The sequence below is a fragment of the Emys orbicularis genome, chromosome 1, assembly GCF_028017835.1.
Source record: "Emys orbicularis isolate rEmyOrb1 chromosome 1, rEmyOrb1.hap1, whole genome shotgun sequence".
Lineage (NCBI taxonomy): Eukaryota > Metazoa > Chordata > Testudines > Emydidae > Emys > Emys orbicularis.
This window is the reverse complement of record NC_088683.1, coordinates 142,424,811-142,446,105: the sequence shown is the minus strand read 5'-3', so window position 1 is coordinate 142,446,105 and position 21,295 is coordinate 142,424,811. Positions and strand designations below refer to the sequence as shown.

General features: G+C 43.7%; 1 protein-coding gene across 1 annotated transcript in view; it reads left to right on the top strand.

Moving 5' to 3' along the window:
* Nucleotides 1-21,295, top strand: part of TEAD4 (TEA domain transcription factor 4) — a 79,084-nt gene that overhangs the window by 26,421 nt on the left and 31,368 nt on the right.

Sequence of the window (21,295 nt, the reverse complement as noted above, 5' to 3'; positions counted from 1 at the left end):
TTTCTTTGGTTGGGTTTGTTTGGATTTAAACATTCTGTGCAGTATTTGCAACCAAAACATGGTAGCGATGTGATAGGCTGGGCGTGAGACTCAGGAAAGGGAACTGACAGGATGTAGAATTGACTAGGAACAAAACTAGAACAGAAGTGAAACTGACCAGAAACAAAAGGGACTTACCTAGGGGCCTGATCTAAAGCCCATTGAAGTCAATGGAAGGACTCCAATTAATTTCACTGGGCTTTAGAGCAGGTGAGCAAAGTACAAAAAGTAAATAATGCACCCTCGTAGTGAAAAGTGTAGACCAGACTTATGGGGCGAAGAAGTGTCATGAACTCACTACCCATGCTGGGATGGTACAATGTCCCTGCTTGTCCTCAGTGCACCTGTTTCCAATGTGAACGGCTAGTTCAAGGCACCCCTGGCAGGCCCCCAGCCACTGATTTATACCCTTCTTTGCTTACTAATCTCTGGGGTCCATGCCAAGGAAGAGGGGCCCAGTGTGTGAGCTATAGAAAGATCTGACCAGACAGAGATGTAAATATAGTCCTGAGATCATCTTCACAGTTTATAAGCCAGTGTGTGGAACAGGACAAACTGTGTGTGGAGCAGGCCCAGCCTGCAAGGGAAAGTTATGCAGCTGTCCCTATGTTTGGTGTGCACAGAATTCACTTCTCCTGAGGCAGAGGTGCTACATGCCCCTCTCCCCCGTCTGAGAACTCTTCCTCCATCTCTCACCAGGAGGCGGCTCACACAGATGGACTGTTTCTGGCACGATAGCCAGTTCAGAATGTGACCTACCTTTCGAATGAAACTGCTTTCACCCTTGTGGATAACCCATCATCAGTTCAGAACTGGTTATATTGGTTCAGTTTGTGCCTGTACATGTATTGATATAAACCAGGCATGGTGGACAACATGTGGTTTGCACTAGTTTAATTGGTTTAAAATAGTTAAACCAGCACAAGTTTGTGTGCAGACCAGGCCTCACGCTTCCCTCCATTATACATCACCTCTGAGTTTGGCCCACTGTGCATGATGCTCCCCCTGGCTGAGGTGCCCTTGTGGGTAGCTGGAGTCCTAGGGTGACCAGACAGCAAGTGTGAAAAATCAGGACAGGGGGTGGAGGGTAATAGGAGCCTATAAAATCGGGACATCTGGTCACCCTATGGAGTCCACTGAGGGCAAGTGGCTCCTACTCCAACTGAAAATGAACCAGACTCCTCTCTCCGGAGCGTGCCTCTGCCTCATGCACTGGTTTTGATGCTGGAGGTGTTCCACTGCTCTAGTAGCAGTCTGGCTGGCTCAGGCAGATACCACCATGCTCCTGGAGGAGAAGCCCAGCTTACTTTTCTGACAGCCTGGCAGTCTCCACTTACTTTGGACTCACTGCATGGAAAGCACTGCTAGGTTACCTCCCTGTTTGCTCACTGATATAGGACCCAGCCCTTCCCTAAAGGAAATCAAAGACCAGTCTCCCATTCACTTCTCTGGGAGCAGGATCAGACCTGGATTTCTTATGTGATCAGTAAGGTAGCTTTTGATTGCAGCTAAGGTGCAACAGGAATTGTGTGGTAGGGATGCTTGTGATTGCTGCTGTAATATGAGTGAGGTTTAGACAACAAACGGCTTTGTTTTTCACCTTTTCAGACAATATTGTGCCGTCGTTAGGGTAATGATATAAATGACAGTGTGCCTGCTTGGGAGCCAGGTCTGGTATTCTTTAACATCGTCCTTAATGATCTGGAAGGGGGTACACAGCACATCAGTGCCGCTTCCAGATGACCATGACTAGAGAGGAATTGTACATGCCGGGGAGGAGAGAGAAATAACAAACAGGGAGACAGAGAGATTCGAAATATAGCAAAAACCTAGCCAATGAGGTTCTGCTTGAAAGAATGCAGCTAAGCTACCTGAGAGAAAGTCAATCCAAAATACAGATATTCAGTGAGAGGGAGACACAGAGGAAGCAGTGATGCAGAGAGACCTCCAGGGGAGAATGGCCAGCCAAGGCTTGAGTTTGCAGTGTTTGGGCTGAGTGGTGAAAGCTGGCACGTCAAAGAACAGTCCATCTCTCTGAGGTTCGGCTGTGAGGCCCTGGGGGTGTTGTATTCGTTTCGGGGGGACTATGTTACCACACAGGATTGGTGTGGTTTTCCCCAATCCAAAAAACCCAACGTGGAAAAAAACGAAAAACAAACACATCCGCATCAGTGTAACGAAATGAAACACAAAACACATCCTGGGTGATTCACTTTGTAAGCACACGTGTTCCCCAAGCAGGAAAAGGCACATGCTGTCCAAAGGGAAAACTTCAGTCACATTCCCAGTCTACTACGGAGCTAAACCTCTCACTCTCCTTTCTGCCCTTGGTAGCTAACCCGTTGCAATTTCAACTAACCCAGCTGGAATGTGCCAAAAACACACACAGTAGTTGATGCTGAGCTAACTGGCCAGGCATTCACCTTTTTAGAAAATTGACAAAACCCTGAAAGCTGTTGTGTCTTGCTGCATTTGTTATTTTGATCCAAAGAATTCTGGCACACACACAGATTTGGGATCAAAATTTGGATCTCCAATTTTCAGTGCTAGCAGAGAAAGAAGAAACTCAGGTTGATGTTCCATCAGCCTCGTTTCAGTCTCTTCTTCCTGTTCTGGGTGGAACCTCCGACCTGTGTGGTTGAGCGCAGTAACATTGGCTAATGAAAAGGTTCCATTGGGTTGCTGAATCAATTTTCAATTTTGCCTTTGTGTGATTCCAGTTCTTTGTTGTTAATTAGATCAGGCCAGAGTTCTGCTGAGACTGCAGCAGTAATGTCATTAGCCTGTAGTTTTTCAAGTTTCTCCCTGTTGCTTTGTAAGTTCATTGTCTCTCTGTAGAGTCCCTTGTTGTGTGAAAATGCATGTTATTTATTCATCAAAGTCCAATCCACCTAAGATGTTCTTTTTTTGCTTTATTTTTGTTGTTTAAGCAAATGGCAAGACATCCATGTTGTACTTACTGTGCATTTTCAGCAACTTGGCACCATGCTCTGGGGTTTTCTATTCAGACATAGAACCAAGAGCATCATGTAGGGACATGCTTTGCCCAGTATGTGTGATTGTAGCCATTCTTAGCTCTTTCCTCATATTTAGCTAACCATCTTTCATTATTGTCATTGTTGATCCTTTCAGTTCTTCCTTTCTTTTCTGCCCTGTTTCTAAACGTGCTGCATTTAGTAGACCTGCAAGATGAAATCCATTTGCTGTGGTATATCTAGGGCAGTGGTTCTCAACCTATTTACCATTGTGGGACGCGTATTACTCCTGAGGGAATTCTGTACCAAAAAATTTAAAACTCTGCACACAATATTTTTAAATTCTGCATATTTTGTCTGTCAAAATAACACAATATAAACACACCAGTTTCAATTATTTTGGTAATTTATTTCAAAATACCTGTCAGCAAGTATGTCTGTAACAATATGAACAAAAAAAAACATTCAGGTAATTTTTTGACAAATAGATTCCTTACGAGGCAATACAGAACTTTGAGTAATTCATTTAAACTACAATATAGGAATGTATTTCCCCCACCCCTCGGAAGCAATGCAAAGGCTTGGGGGTGTCCAAGGTAGCGAAGGAGCTGAGGGAGAGGGAAGGAGCCTGCGAATGAACCTGGAGAGTTATTCGGTGTGGGTGGGAGAAGTATGGAACAGGGGTTTTTTTTAGGGGCTGAGGAAGGGGAGAGACTATTAGGAAGTTGGGGAGCCTCCCCCATGAAAACCCTGGCTGACCCCAAGCCAATCCCGTTCAGTCAGGCACATCTGCCCCTGTCCCTGTGTGGCCCTGCACCCCCACTCCCATTCAGCTCCTGGCTCAATGCTGTCACCCCACTAGCTCCTGAGCCCATGCCCCAGTCTGTCCCCCAAACTTGCTGTTCTGAACCCCAGTCTGTGGACCCCCCCAACAGCCCCGTGTGCCCCACTGTGTCTGTCCTAACTTGGCTGCTGTGATGAACACAGCCGGCTGCTGGCTGTTCTAATTCCACAGTGGTGTCTGGTGGGTGAAAGGCAGAACTGCAGCACTTAGGGGGCAGAATGTATTTTCTTGGGGGGAGAGGGAGGGAATTCTGCACCAGACATGAATTCTGCGTGTGCACAGTGGCACAGAATTCCCCCAGGAGTAGCATATGCAACTCTCTCTTTCTTGTGTGGGCTGCATCCACACAATATATATACTATCCATATAGCTACAAAAAAATGAGGTTTAATATTTGTTATATGACAGCAATACGATTCAAATCAATATAATACCTTTCATTTCAACACTGGCAAATGTCTACTAAGAGCATTTTAAATTAGCAAAATAAGTCAAAACATTAACTCTTAAAATTAATGAATTTACTGTAAGGGTGGCATGGCATGGTGTATTGCCACCCACACTTGGTGATGTGCCAGGGCTGAGCATCCAGAGAGCACAGCTGTGCACCCTGCCTGCAAAGAGGGGGAGCCCTGCCCAGTGAGGGGTGGCCTCCTAGCCAGGGACTGCCCCCCATACCCAACCCCCCCCCCCCGAGACTGTCCCCCCAACATCCAGACTCCCCCCAAATATGGGCTGGCACATGTGCTTGTCCTGCAGAGATAGGGTGCCCTGTCCAGGGCAGAATGGGCCCACCCAGAGACAGCCCCCTCCAGCATTCAGTCCCTCACCCAGGCACTGCCCCCCATGCACCCACCCCTCCAACTAGGGTCTGTCACCCAGACCCCTCCAGCAACTGCCCTCAGCCCCCCCCCCCCAAGGAGTGCCCCCCAGCACTCAACCTCCCCGCCCCCCATCCAGGGACTGCCACCAGTCCCCCCCACCTAGAGTCTGTCCCATATGTGCCGGCTGCACCCCCTTCCCTGCAGCCCTAGCCCGATGCACCTCCCTCCCTGCGGTTCTAGTCCCCTGAGCCCTCCTCCCCATGCCTGCTTGTCTCCCACCTCGGCTGCACGTAGCTCAGCCGTGCATCTTGCCCTACCCACCTGCTGCTGCGGTCCTCGTGCCGGGGAACCTGCTCCAGCTGGGGTCACTGGACCCACAATCCTGTGGGGTGGAGGAACGCTGAGCACCCTGGCCTCCTGCTGATGCTGCGGGGGGAGGCGGGGGTGGTGGTGGACGATGCTGGGCCTGATCCTGCACTGTCCCATTTTTGCACAACCCCTCACCCCTCAGCTCTGCATCCAGGGCAGGTGCCCCTCCCACCCCCACCCTAGTTACGGTCCTCAGGATGTCACATGAACTGCAGCTGTGTGCTGATTGGGCCGCAAGTGGCCCGCGGGTTGAGAACCACTGATCCAGGGAAAAGTGCATATATAATTTCTTTAAATTGACCCACATACCTTCCAGAAGTTTCTGGCTTCCAGCAAAACAAGCTTCCTTAATACTTCACTGCTCCATCCACTCTCCTCACTTCCACATTCTACTCACAAGCCATCAGCTTCTCTCCAATCACTGTTCTCCTCCCACCCCATGTGTTTGGGTTGTTCTATCATTTTCGTATTGATTGATTAAAGCTATAACAAAAACCTTGATGCTCTCCTTGATTCTCTTTCAAATTTTTAGAACAGTGATAGCCTTCATTCACAACTGGAGTCTAAAGTTTCATTTCGTTCCTTTTTTCCCCTCTTCTCTCTTCACTGCTTGTTTATTTAGGAAGTTTTACCAGGTTTACAAATCCTTTCCATGTAAATATCAGAAACAAAACTAATAATTACAACAGTGAGCTTTTGTTTAAAGAGACATTATACAGGACTATAGACATCAGATCTGTATTTAACAAGTTGTGACCATATTACAGAGTGAGCATCGTGACATCCATAACATGTCATTTCTAGTGATTTTATAAAATTGAGTGAAATCTCTGATTACACATTTAACAGACAAGGCATGTCTATCAAATGTTAATGTTCAAAAAAATTGGACAGGTGTGTGGTGGGTTTTTTTTATTTTTTATTGTGAATGTACTTTGAGTATTGAATAAATGTTAACCAAATATCTAAGTAGTATCTCTTTGTCCTCTGTCTATTTTGATGGGTATGTAACAACCTCTCATAATTTCTGAACCGTTCCTTTAGAATTGAAACCTACTATTTCTAGTGTCAGCTTGCTCTCAAATATACATTACATTCATCTAACAACTTCAGAGTGACAGAGAAGTTCAAAAACTGCGAAACAAAAGAAAAGAAAATGGATTAAATCCACTGAGTCGGGATTTTTTCTGGAGAAAAACTAAACAAACAAAAAGCCCAGTTTTTCACAAGCCTGTTACCAAAAAGATCTTGAAAACGTGGAATGAATTTTGAGAAGACTAACTATACCAGACCTAACACTGATCAGGGGTCTGAAGGGACTGATTTAGGACAAAAGATAAAAGTAGCTAAATGTATATACTGTGGCTAAATGCTGACTGAGAGGTGTGAGGGAAGGGCGCATAATAAAAATCTAAAAATATTTGAAGGGTGTTAACATCTAGGAGAGAGCGGGATTGGTTTATGGGGGACATGTCGATATAACTAGGATTAATGGGAGAGAATGTAGAAATATAGGCCAAATATCAGGAAAAGCTTCCTGGCAATGTGATGAATTAGGTTGTGGCGCCTCCTCCCAAAGGAAGTAGTGAAAGCTCCATTACTTGGGACTTTTTAAACGACAGTGGACAAAACACTATGGAAATATCCTGTAGGAGATTGGTCCCAGAGAAATAGATTGAATAACTTAATGGACGTGCTGTGTGGGAATTAAGAGAAAGATCTTAAACAGACTAGACCTTCCCTTTTTCACACAGAGTACAGAGGGGGGATTAGTGTGCATGCATACATTATTTTTTCATTGTTAATTGCAAACATTTGAGAAGTAGTTGGAATGCTTTTGACATACCTGTATTTCTGTGAAGTGGGTGGTGCAAAGTATTGTAGGGTGTGAGAGGGGCGGATTAGTTTGTTTGTGGATCTTCTCTTTGAAATGCTTGATTTTCACAGGTTTAGTTGTGGATATTTTAAACTACAGTATTCCAACAAGATACTTATTGTTTGTTATATCTTGTTTTGTCTCTTAATAAGGTTTTTTTGGGGGGAATTTCCTTTTTATTTGCTCTAATTTTGCCATTAATTTCACATTGTGATATCAACTTCTCATGTCGGGGCAGTGTAAAAAAGAGGAACTAATCAGTTTTAACTATATTGAGCATCTTCTGAAACACTGTCAGCTACGGAATTACATGAGATTAAAAAACTGCTTTTGCAGGTGATTAGAAATGAAGCTAAAATTCCAGTGCTACAACGTAAAACTGCGTATTTGTGATTCTTGTTCTCAGAAGGTAGCGTTTTCAAGAGCATTCAGTGCTGGGTTAACTCTGTTCCCATTGACGTCAACAGTCAAACTCCTATGGAGTCCAGTAGGAGCAAAGTTAGGCTGATGCTGAGCAATTCTGGGATTCCCACCCTGAATGTATGAGTTATGATCTGCGTTCCTAGGTCTGTGCTCCCCAGTGTCTGTCTAGAAGAAATTTACACAGATACACACCAACATTAGGCAGATTCCCCCTCTGTTAGAGAGATAAAGCAAGTCCATTGCCTCTAACTATTAGCTCCTTGTCCTACCCATAGATAGAACTCACAGCACCGCTGCTCCTACCCTGTGGGGAATGTGCATACTGATCTATTATAACTCGGGGGGGGGGGGGGGGCAAACAGCTGTGCATATCTCTCTATCAGTGTTATAGAGGGCGAACAATTTATGAGTTCATCTTGTATAAGCTTTATACAGGGTAAAACGGATTTATTTGGGTTTAGACCCCATTGGGAGTTGGGCATCTGAGTGTTAAAGACAGTACATTACTGAAACAAACATTACAGGTATGCAAGTTTCTTTTCTCTAAAGGTGCTAATCTCCATTCTTAGAAACTACAAAGCTCCAAGGCTATTTGTAATAGAGTTTGGCAGTAAATTCTCTTAAAGATTCTGTTTGCACTGGACATGCTGCAGCCTAGGGCTACAGGAACTGAGCAGGACTTTCCCTACAATTGTTCCTCCTCTGTACCGGGGACTTCTGTGGCTTTGGGCAGAGGAACTGTGGGCAGGGACACTGTGATCTCAGTGCTCCCTTTGCTAGAGCCCAGGCAATGAGGAGGAGGAAGGCACCTGATTCAAATACAGAGGGGATAAGAACAAGACCGGGGGGGGGGGGGGGGGGGGGGGGAGATGGCAGCAGAGGAGATAGATAGAGACAAAGAGCCTGGGTGTGGAGGGATGGAGACCAGTACTGGCTGGGCAAGGATGTTGCGGGGACTTACAGTCAGTGGGGGTGTGGGTACAGATTAAATGAGGAGTGGGGGTGAGGGTTGATTAAAATGGATGGTTCGGGTTTTTTAATGGATAGTTTTTATTTAAATCAGATGGATTTGATTTAAATTAAGTACTGGTTTATTTTTAAAAATAAACCTAACTAAAATTAGAATTTAACAATCTAGGTTAAGGCCTAAATTTATAATCTATTAAAATCATTTAAATTAAATATAAAAAATAATGTTTGGCAGTATTTATTTGCTGCTAAGATTTAAAGAAAGTCAAGCCACAAAACTGATAAAATCACTGGCTAAGCGCCTGGAGCGGTAGCTAGTCTGCATGTGCAGAGAGAATCGTTTCCTCATTTCAGTTTATTCAGCTAGTTCAGTTCAATGATTAGTTCATTCAAAGTTAAGAAACTAATTGGGAGCTAAAAAAGCAGGAATGCTTATTTTCCTCTTTCAATCTATGAAGTGGGACAAGACAACAACAACAATCTATGAGTAAAAACTAGGTGTGAGAGGCTGAGATCTACTAGTCTTAAAATCTCAATGGATATAAACACCAGAAATAATCAGTTCAATTCACTAATCAGTAAGGGCTGTCAAGCAATTTAAAAAAATTAATCGCGATTAATTGCATGATTAAATAAATTAATCTTGAGATTTAAAAAATTAATCACAATTAATCGCACAATTAATTGCACTGTTAAACAATAATAGAATACCATTTAGTTAAATATTTTTGGATGTTTTCTACATTTTCAAATATATTGATTTCAATTACAACACAGAATACAAAGTGTACAGTGCTTACTTTATATTTTTGATTACAAGTATTTGCACTGTAAAAACCAAAAGAAATAGTATTTTTTAATTCACCTAATACAAGTACTGTAGTGCAATCTCTTTATCATGAAAGTTGAACTTACAAACGTAGAATAATGTACAAAAAAACCCTGCATTAAAAAATAGAACAATGCCAATCAGTCCTACTTCTTGTTCAGCCAATCACTCAGACAAACAAGTTTGTTTACATTTGCAGGAGATAATGCTGCCCTCTTCTTGTTTACAATGTTACCAGAAAGTGAGAACAGGCATTTGCATGGCACTATTGTAGCTGGCATTGCAAGATATTTACATGCCAGATGCGCTAAATATTCATATGTCCCTTCATGCTTCAACCACTATTCCAGAGGACATGCGTCCATGCTGATGGCAGGTTCTGCTTAATAACAATCCAAAGCAGAGCAGACCGATGCATGTTCATTTTCTTCATCTGAGTCAGATGCCACCAGCAGAAGCTTGATTTTCTTTTTTGGTTCGGGTTCTGTAGTTTTCGCATCGGAGTGTTGCTCTTTGAAGACTTCTGAAAGCATGCTCCATACCTCGTCCCTCTCAGATTTTGGAAGGCACTTCAGATTCTTAAACCTTGGGTCGAGTGCTGTAGCTATCTTTAGAAATTTCTCATTGGTATCTTCTTTGCATTTTGTCAAATTCACAGTGAAAGTGTTCTTAAAATGAACAACATGTGCTGGGTCATCATCCAAGACTGCTATAACATGAAATATATGGCAGAATGTGGGTAAAACAGAGCAGGAGGCATACTTCCCCAAGGAGTTCAGTCACAAATTTAATTAATGCATTCTTTTTTTAACGAGCATCATCAGCATGGAAGCATGTCCTCTGGAACCATGGCCAAAGCATGAAGAGGCATATGAATCTTTAGCACATCTGGCACGTAAATATCTTGCGACGCCAGCTACAACAGTGCCATCCGAATGCCTGTTCTCACTTTCAGGTGACATTGTAATTAAGACGTGGGCAGCATTATCTCCCGTAAATGTAAACAAACTTGTTTCTGTTAGCGATTGGCTGAAGAAGAAATAGGACTGAGTGGACTTGTAGGCTCTAATGTTTTACATTGTTTTGTTTTTGAGTGCAGTTATGTAACAAAAAAACCTATATTTGTATGTTGCACTTTCATGATAAAGAAATTGCACTACAGTACTTGTATGAGGTGAACTGAAAAATACTGTTTCTTTTGTTTATCATTTTTACAGCGCAAATATTTGTAATAAAAATAATATAAAGAGAGCACTGTACACTTTGTATTCTGTGTTGTAATTGAAATAGATATATTTGAAAATGTAAAAAAAAATCCAAAAATATTTAATTAATTTCAATTGGTATTCTATTGTTTAACAGTGTGATTAATCACAATTAATTTTTTTAATCACAATTAATTTTTGAGTTAATCGCATGAGTTAACTGCATTTAATCGACAGCCCTACTAATCAGTTAGTTTTAAATGCACAGCATTTTTTGATAAACTTTTTTTCTTATGTTTCCAATTCATTTAAGGTAGTTTTATATTATTTTTTTTAAATGCTGGTTTGGGTACACCTCTACCTCGATATAACGCTACCCGATATAACACGAATTTGGATATAACGCGGTAAAGCGCATTCCGGTGGATCAAAGCAAGTTCAATATAACGTGGTTTCACCTATAATGCGGTAAGATATTTTTTGGCTCCCGAAGACAGCGTTATATCGAGATAGAGGTGTATTTAATTGAATTTGAATTTCCAGCCAAACAGAGCTTAACAGAAATGGTATAAAAATTAATCATTATCTAGTAAATACGAAATGCATCATCTGCCATTTTCTAAAATAAAAAAATGTAAAAAATGAAGAATCTGAATAAATGTAAGTTGAGCTATCTAATTGCTTAAATGAATGTGTATAGCTATAGTTAAATATACTTTATCCTTTTGCTTAGCAAAAAGAAACACCACATTATATAATTATGTAATCATTATAAATAAACATTTTAATGGTTACCAGTAAGAATCAACATTTCTGTAGGAAAATAACTAAAAAGTACAAATGTAAAACATGATTAAAATGGATTAATTAAACTAAGGTTTCCTGCATGCTGATTTAAATCATAATTAAAACTGGTGATTTAAGTCACTTCACCGTGGACAGGGTGGGGAGTGGAGAACCAGAACTGGCTGGGCAGGGAGACTTGGGACAAGAAACCAGGGGCAGCGAGGGAGGAGATTTAGCACTACGTTGAGTTGCCCAGGATGGAGACTGGGACTGGTATGAGGAACCTAAGGAGTGGAGACTGAGGCTGGCTTGGTGAGAAGCTGGGGGTGTGGTGGGAAGGAAGACTAGGTTGAGGGGTTGGGGGAAGACAGGACTGGTATGGGAGAGGGAGGTTGGAGAAGATGGGAGAGAAGGTTGGGGAAATGAGGCGGTAAGATCTGTGACCACTAGAGAACATTCCCCTCTAGAACTGGAATAGAATCCAGGATTCGGGAGTCTCAACATTCCTCTGCTATCAGCAAATAGCTGTGAAGCTGAATGGCAAATTATGTCTCATCCTCCTCGAGTGCTGCTCCACCTAGAGAATGTCAGCCTTCCACTGATAGCAGTTACTCCGCTAATGCAAGTGACAGACGTCTGTGTGATGGATCTGGGCACAGGCAGCCTTAGTTCTGGCATTTCCTAACTTTTGTGTGCTTGACTTATCTTAATAATGTTCTTCTAACGTATTTTTGTGTGTGTGATAGAAAGTAAATATTGGCCAGAGGCTGAAACAAAAAACAAAGAAAAAAAACACGTCCAAGTGAATATTTCTGATTACAAAGAGATGAGCAAATACTACTGTCTCTAGAGGAAAGCAGTATCAAAATGACTCAAGCAAAACAGAGTAATTAGAGCAGTGGTCCCCAAGCATTTTTGTCTGGTGGGCACCAGACGACGAGCCACGGAGGACCGTGGAGGCGGACGAGCATCCGCCGAAATGCCGCCGACAAGCGGCAACGTCAAGAGGCGTCGCCGCCAACAAGCAGCGTCATCCAGAGGTGTCGCCGCCAAAAATCGGCAGCATTTAGGCGGCGACGCCTCTGGATGACGCTGTTTGTTGGTGGCATTTTGGTGATGCTCATCCGCCGGCCAGTAAGCGGGCACACTCAGACGCCCCAGTGGGCACCATGGTGCCCGCGGGCACCGCGTTGGGGACCCCTGATTTAGAGCGATGTCTTACAAGCCAGGAGGTCCCTAGGGGAATCATGCAGTCACTTTTCAGAACACATGTTGAGGATCTCAGAGGGTGAACCTAAATTCAGCATTCTTATAGGTCAAATCCACAGTGGAAAGGTGACTCCAGCCAGGTGTTCTTTGGAAAATACCAAGTGGTGTGATAAGTAGGGATGTGTCATGTTGAACAAGCAGGAGTCTGTCAATGGGCAAAGAGCATATAGACATGATCCTCGGGAGCTAAGAGCTTTTGTAATTCCACGCTGTGGTCCGGGTGTTGGGGGGAGGGGAGAATAGCCTATTGTATGAAAGAGGTCTTGATATTTATTTAATGTATACTAAAGGATGCGGAACATAACTTCACAAAACCGTAATGGCATATTGAAATATCAACATATCTGTATGTTATAAAACAACCACAGGGTAAGATAATATACCCTACCAACATTTCACCATCAACAGGAATATTTGGTCTAATAAAGGAAGAAATCAATTAGTTAAAAAAGAGATTTTATATATATATATATATATATATATATATATATATATATATATATATATATATAACCAGAGAGTGTGACAAAACCCTCTCTCCAATACAGTACTGAGAATCTCAGTGTGGTAGAACTACAACCATTTAGTAGTTCTAAGCAGTTGCTTGTTAGCTGCTCTGTAACAAGCCCTGTATTGTCTCTGTGTGGTGAAGGTCTATGGAACGAAACCAGGAAGGCTCCGTGCAATTTGTGCTCAGACAGATGGCCTCCCAGGGCTGTTGGTCCCTGGCAGAACTGGCTAAACCTCTGGGGCCCTCCCGCACCTGCTGCTGAAGGGTGTGCAGCTAGCAGCTGTTCCTTTTTAACTGTCACCTTGAACTTCTGACCCATTTTCTGTGTAGTCCTCCAAATCCTCCCCTGCTGACTGCACACACTCCTCCATGATATGTCCTGCCTCCAGCAGGGATAGGGGACTCTGATCTGGAAACTGATGATGATTGGTTGAAACTACTCTACCTGGAATGACTTTCTTGAGCATTCACCATTCATTTCCCTGCAGTCCAGATTATATCACAACCTCAACTTCAACATCCCTTTTCTTCTCAGGAGTCAGATTTGAGCCCTTAGGCTGAAACACAGTGAAGGTGGCCTGCGCTTGATGAGAGCCTCCTACCAAATGGGAACGGTATCAGTTTGGTTAATTATTAGTGTTATTTACATAGTCCCATTACTGTGCGTGGCAATTTACAAAAAGAAAAATAGATTAAAGAACAAGCGAAGCATTGGCCTTGAAGACCTGGCAATCTAAAATCACAGTCAGCTGCAGTACAGTTAACAGAGAAAGGGCCAGATTGTGTCCATGGTTTCGTCCCATTGACTTATTGCTCCCCATATCTCAGGGGAGAGTTTTTGTCCAAAGAGTGTTGTGTAGACATGATCATTTGTTGGCTTCACAGAACAGAAGTGGATTGAAATTGGACTATACTAGTCAGGAGACTGATTTGAACATAAAGTGCAGCTTGAAAGAAGGGACAGGAAGCAAGAAGTGGGAGAAAGAGGTTGTAGGAGAGAAGCTTGGCTGGAGAGCAGGTGGAAATGAGAGAATAAGATTGTAAACTCTGGGGCAGGAACTGTCATTTATGTACTGTACTTAGCACAATGGAGCCCTACTCCTTGATTGGGGCCTCTAGGGCTACTGTAGTACAGATAATACATGATAATAGGTAAGGATAATGAACTTACATTACAGATGTAGCATCTCTCAGCTAGAGAGAACACGTGCATACTCTGAGATCCTTCTAGCTGAGAGATACTAACTAAATCCACTAACAGTTCCCACCCGGTTTGTCCCAGTTTGACTTCAGGAGATCTCAGAACAGTCCTTGCGCTGCCCTGCAGTTTTAGAATGCTCTTGCTACAGATCTCCGTGTGGGTTTGTTTGAGTGCTTTGTTGGGTGGGTTTATTTTGCATTACTATGGCCTGAGGTGTATGGGCAGCATGCAGCAGATATGGGCATCCTACTCATTCACTGAAGATGAGATTGCACTTGGTGGGAAGGGTGGTGTAGAACCACATTGCCTGGAGCTCCCCAGTGAATGGAGGAATAAGTACACTTCTACAGCCCTTTAAAGAGTGCATCATGGTCCTGTGTGTAGGGGGTGGAGCCATGGTCCTGCCCCCAGTCCATCTTCCCTGTAATACTCCCTGTGCCCTGGAGGAATAATTAGGGAGTAGTAGGTGCAATCCAGTTCTGCCTAGCCTTTAGATGAGCTATGCAAGCAGAGGAAGATCCTAACTCACTCCCCTCCCACTGTGCATCTGTGTGAGGGCTAGTCAGAGTCTAAACTTAGGATCAGCTCTAAGCCAACATCATGCACTGCTGGGGTTAGTGAGAAACTCCTGCTATTTGCAGGTTATTCCATACCTGTCCATTAGGGGGTTTCTTGCACCTTCCTCTGAAGCATCTGGTGCTGGCCACCATCTGAGACCAGTGGTCTGATCTAGTATGGCACTTCCAGGATTACTAGCAATGAGTCTCAGGTTGATGTGGAAAAAGGAGGGGAATAAATATAGACCTTTCCAAGAGTAGCCCCTTTATAGAGGCAAGTGTGGCCCATTGTATAGATCATTAGACTGGGAGTTGGGAGACCTGAGTTCTATCTCCCACTCTGTCCCTGACTTGTTCTGTGACCTCAGGCAAGTGACTTTAACCACCCTCGGCCTCCGTTTCCCGAATGGGGAAAAGTTGTACTTATCCTCCTTTATAAAGCAGTTTGAGATCTGCAGATTAAAAGTGCTGTGTGAGTGCTAAATATTCTTTCTGAAGGGATGTGTTGGAACCTCTCTCTAGTGGGATGGCCTTGGCCCAGTGTAACAAGAATGTCCTGCCTAATGAATGTCACCTACTCTTCTATGCCATTTCAGAGAAGTAAGGAGCACAGATCAGAGCCACACACTTTGCACGAGCTGAAGAGATGAAAGCAAGTTGTAGCGACAGTACTGAAGGTGCAGGTGGCACTGATCTCACCTTTGCCAAGTTACATGCCCTGTATAAAAACCAGTGGGTCAGAGAATTTTTAAAGAAGTACCTGATCAGCTTGCTGTGTTGATTGTTGGCCTCAAAACATTATTGCTAGAATTGAATGAACATAGGGACTCAGTTCTTCTCTTATCCCAGGAGCGGTGAGCCTTTCTTGAGGAGGGTTAGAGCTCATTAGAGCCATGCAAGGGAGCAACCCAGGAGTGAATGATCACAAAGATGGAATTCTGTTCTCAGAGCCGAATATAAAATTCCTGATGGTCTAGTACATGTGTTTATGCCAAAGTGGCTTACCCCCAATTAGTTAGTGCTGTGCTGGTGGTATTCTTTGATGCCCTGCAGGGATCAGAGAGAGGTTTCTGGGATTGACTTGGCCAGGAGCCAAGTATTTACAATAAGGCACAATAAAATGCAATGTGTTTTGCTATGGTGTGCCTCATACACAATGATCCCATAATGGTGATTTAATTAATAAGCATGGATAATGTGCTTGTCACTGTAGATGGCACAAAATAAAAGCCGTCTTTTCCTCTGCAGAGCTCAATTTAATAGCAATATACTGCACAGTTTTCTTGACTTGCATATACAAGTAGTTTGTGTGTACAATAGTGCAGTAAATTGTATCCCAAGCTACTGGGATTTCCTTGAATTAAATCATTAAGATTTGAGATTGGTGTATAGAACCATCAGATATATTGAATACCTCTGCACTTCATAGTTCTCCGCATAGTACTGACTAAATTCCTAGGTCATGTCCCACTATGTTTTGGGCTCAGCGTGAAACCATGTATGGATTCCTGGTCAGACTTCTCTTGATTGTTCCACAGCCTTGTTACAGAGGGGATCTCCCTGGGACACCACAAATACCTGCATAGCATGGGGTAGGCCATGGAAGATATTGGGGTACTAAAGCCAAGTTTCAGGGTTGATGATTGAGGCTGGGAAAAGTGGGATACTAAAGTAGTGGTGTTTAATTCTTTTATCGGCGAGAGGATTGGGAGTCACAGGCCAAGGAGAAGAAATAGTTCCCGAGATCAGACTCAGGGAAAGCTGGGGAACCAGTTTGGCACAAAGAGACAAGGAAGCTATGCCACCTCATGGTAAGGGCATCGTGTGGGAAGGATCTAACAGCATAGAGAATGGGTTTGGAAGAGAGAGAGCGGAGCCCAAACTAAGAAGTAATGGCAATGGGAGGGGAGATAACACGAGGGACCTTGGAGACTAGGAAGTAGATTTTCTGCTAGATGCTGAAATGGGCAGCAAAGACCTCTGAGGACAGGAGTGCTATCCTCCCGCTTTTGGGCGTGGGTGAGGAGCCAAGGAGGTGCATTTTGAACAGTCAAGTTTGCATGCAGGGCTGGGGCTTAGGGAAACCATGGAGGAAGGAACTACTCTAGCCAAGACAGTAGACTTAGGGATGAATATGTGCTTTAGCAGAAGAGTTGTCACAGACACAATCTTGACAGAGACTAAAGTTGGAAGGGATGGCTAGATTTATGGAACTGGAGTGGGTAGAAAGCAAAGTGGCAATTTGGGGTTAGGTCAGAGTAATGAACCCTACTGTACAATGGCAGCTCTGAGCAACTATGAAGCTGGCCCCCTCTTGTGGTTGGAAGAGAGACTATAGGGGTGTCTATTGTATATGCAGCCAGGTCATGTGGAGTGTGAGGGCCAGGGCACGTACAGTAAAGGAAACACCAAGCTGTACTGAGGTGAGGACATACAGTAGCTATGTAATTATGTTTCTCCTCCTCCTAAGGGAGTGTCTGGCTGTGAATTCAGCACTGACTGTGTGGTAAGAAGGGAGGAACAATACAGATTTTTGTGAAGTCTGAAAGAAGCTGGATGTGTGTGAATTTTGACCTCATTAATTTAGTGTTTAGAGACTCAGGCTCCCGCTGAAAAACAAAAGTTTTGCCGCAGCAAGTGGCAGTATGAATGCAGCTTTGTCGGCAGGAGCGCTCTCCTGCCAACAAACTGAATGCCACTCGCGGGGGTGGAAGTATTTTGTCGGCAAAAGTGCCGACACAGTGCCGACAAAGAGCGTTTACACACGCCGACTTTTAGCTGACTCAGTGCAGTGTTTAGAAAACCACCTGTGTAGGAAATTGATACGCAAGGTTAAATTCGGAAAGGGGGAAGGCCAGTGGGGAATAGCTAGAGGAGAGGAGAGATGAGGCCAAGGGCTAAAACCTTAGTGGAGAAGTTCGTACTAGACAAAGAGGAGTTATGGGGTGAAAATAGAAGAGCAAGGATGCGCTGGGTCATGGTGGATAATATCAAGCAGTCAGGAGGGAGGGAGCCAGGGCTAGAGAGAGCAAGATCATTGACTACGCAAAAAGGGCAGTTTCAGTGGTCTGGAAGGAGAAGAAACGGGACTGAAAGCAGTAAAGGAGGCTTTGCTGGAAGACAGGAGGAGAAGACTTTTCCCAGGACTTTGGTAGGAAATGGAAGGTCGGACAATAGCGAACGAGCAGGAGAGAGTCTAACAATGATGGCAGTGAACTTAGTATCAGGGAAGATATCAGTGAGTGGTTAATTGTTGCAGTGATCTTGCTGAGGAGGAAGGACTATGTGGTAGATAGACAAGGTGAGTGGGTCTAGGACTGGCATATGAGGCACTATTTTAAAAAAGATGATGCCCAAGAAGGCATCTACTATAACTGGAAGGAAAGAGGAAAGGAACAAGCGGGATGAAAAAAGAGGAAGGCAGGGAAGCAGACCTAAGGCAGTAGATTTGACAGTGATGATTTAGCTAAGATTCTCGTCCCCGTGTTAGAATTTTGTCTAAGTCATGTCCCGACAGAACCTGGGACTAACTCCCTATTTAGTTTTGTTTCATGCTTATAGCGCATTGAAAGGCGCAGATATTGTACTGCATGTCTGTAACTTCCTAGTGGCTTCATTTATTTGTGGCAGTCAGTTTCCGGTGTGTGCAATTCTTGGAGGAGATGTTTTTGTGTTTTGTAATCAACAGTTAAGTAAATAAATATGAAGTCCAGAAAACAGTGACATCCCACTAGCCATTCACTAAAATTATACCACCAGATTGAAAAGATGGGTCAGATAATTTCCCTACGTCTGATTTACTTAACCCCTTTTGGGATACTGTTAGGTCATCACTGTCAGAGATTGCTTACCCATGCTGCTCATCAGAATACTTCCCAATGCAAATATTCTTTTCTTGCCTTTGGAATGGACCAGATTGCACCAAGGAGCAGGTATTTTTACACCATTTCACAGTAGAGACTATCTGCAGAGACCACTATTCACTCCCACCCAGTACAGAATAGAATCTCTAGTACCCCACTTTCTCCTTTCTGTGAGCACATGCTCTCTGATACACAGGGTTTATCCCAGGCTAGTGGGGAAAATTTCTATGGAAGACAGCAAAGAATAGCTGAGAAATTGGATTGGGACATATTTCTCATGGCTTAGGGGCCTGCTTTGACTTCTTCTGCAATGATGCCTTCTTCTTCTATGAAATGAGCAGAGTTAGGAATGGGGAATTACAGATGCTTTGTGCTTCTCTTAGGAAAACCTTGGTGGAATTTACTGAATCCAAGTAGCTACAATCTAAAGTGAGATGGGACGAGAGACAGATCTAATGCTGCTGGGGATAGACATCTAATAGGAGTGAGATACAAAAGCAGAAGGCAAACCTGCTTCAAATGCACAGGGCTGTAAAGAGAATAACAAGCAGAGCAAGAACCTGAGGGAGACACTTTCTTGCACTCTCTGTTTTTTAATCTTGTGCCTCCAAGGGGAAGGCTTCAGGGAGGATAAAGGGCTTTCTGGCGGTGGGCTACAGTTGGTATGTTGGCTAGCGCTTCATGAAATCCAATGCGCAGTTCAGACAGAGGAGAAACAACTGTTGGCAGGTTCCTGTGACTGTGGAAGGCCTCAACGGGAGTTATTCTGAGAACACAACATGCGATCGGATTACTGAGCTCTAAAAAATGAGCCATCCGACAGTGTGCGACAGCTCCCAGCCCATTCCAGCCAAGTGAAGACATGGCATGAGGCTTTGAATATCCTGCAGCCAAGTTTGTGATGGAAACAAACTGCCCTCCATAGACTGTGAACCCACAAACTTCTAGAAATCCATCACATGCGCACCTCTGGCTTCTAATAGGGGGAACAACAGATCTTTAGAATTGGCTTCTCTTGGGGTTATGACCTTCTTTTAATATGTTCCCGTTAGGGATGTTCTCGGGTTTAGCACACTCCATAATTCTGTCTGTCCCTGGGTTGCTAATATCTCTGCATGGTCACCTGCATTTGCTACTGGAGCCTTTAGCAAGTAATGCACCCTGCTGCCTTTCTGTCTCCTGGCTTGGTATGGAAAGTGAACCTTCAGGGAGAGGAAGGTGGAATGAGGTAATGAGAGATGAGAAATGGAAAGCAAAGCATGGAAGCTGGAAAAGAGGGTGACTGCGTGCTTGGATACAAAAGAGCTAAATTCTGCACCAGCTTCTGCCACCTGCGACTTGACTGACTGTAATGGAATTGCATAGGGGCTACATCTGTGCAGAATTTTCCCTGGTTTGTCAGTGATGGTCTCAGTGATAATTGTGAGGGGATTGGGCTCGCTTTGTGTAACCCACAGACTTGAATGGAGTCGCACCATAGATACATTTGCCCCATAAAGCTTATTTTCGCTGGTTTGTGATTGTCTGAAATTCTACTTGTAAAATTCTCGCTGGGTCAGTTCTCCCTTCCTCTCTCTTTCACTCCCCATTCCTCCTCCTCTGCAGCCCACCCCCTCTGTAGACATACACATTCCCTCACACTTCATTAGAGACAAACAGGTTTTGAGGAGCTCATTTTGTTCTGTCTAGCTTCCATTGTTCACCATTGTCAGATTGTCTTTCTCCAGCTCTGGGCCAAGCCAGCATTCTGGAAGTAGCACCCCCTGCTCTGGCATTGCTCCGTAAATGCAAGTCTGCGAGGCTACCGGCCTGAGTCAGCCAGATGGAGGCTTTGAAAGCCATAAATATTATTCTTGGCACTAGAGAAAGGTCGGTTATCAGGCTGATGTTGATATCTCTCTAGCAATTGGTCTCAGCTTTGCAGAAATGGCTATGCTGGTTGAAAAACAGCCAGGTGGTAGGTAGTCTAACAGCATCTGCTCCCATCTAGCTCTCTCCTGGGCTTGTCGCTGTGCTAGCTGGCACTGTGAGAATCAGAGAAGTCAGCAGTACTATGCTGGGCATCAAATAATTCCATCTTCGTGCATAGCAGAGCAGGGAAAACTGGAAAATCCGTGTGGCTAAGGGCCTGCTCCTTCTCCCAGTGAGAACAAGGGGAGCCTCTCTAACAACATGAGCAGGAAACGGATTGAGACTTAAGTGGACAGAGTGCTGGAGACAGCCATGTCTGTGCTTCGTTACATTTCATGAACATAACTTAAACCATCCTGTGGCTGCAGCTCCCTCTGTCAACATCAGCTAAAAGTGACATGGAAAAGACACCAAAAAAAGTGTTTGTGCCCTTTTGTGTGGCTTTATAATTGATAAAGTTTGGATTTTTTTATTATTTAAAAAAAATTCTTCATGTTTTTACTTTAGAACTGTCAAGATTAAGTGTTTCTGCTGGAAGTCTCCTTGGAGGACTTGGGGACCTAGAGTGAGAGCTTTCTCAACCCTTCATGAAAGGGCCTGGGTATTGAATTTTTAACAGAGAGAGCTTTTCTCTGAATTGTTTATCCACGTGTTTGAGTTAAATAGGTGTTTAAAAAAAACCAAACCAAATAACCCCTCACCCCAGAGAGCTTTAAACCATCCAAATAAAATATCACTTCCCCTCTCAATTATCATTATTTTGATATTTGTGATGTTCTAATCCCACTAGTTTTCCAAGCATTCATGCAGCCTTCCATGGAAAACAAGGCAGACAAGACCTGAA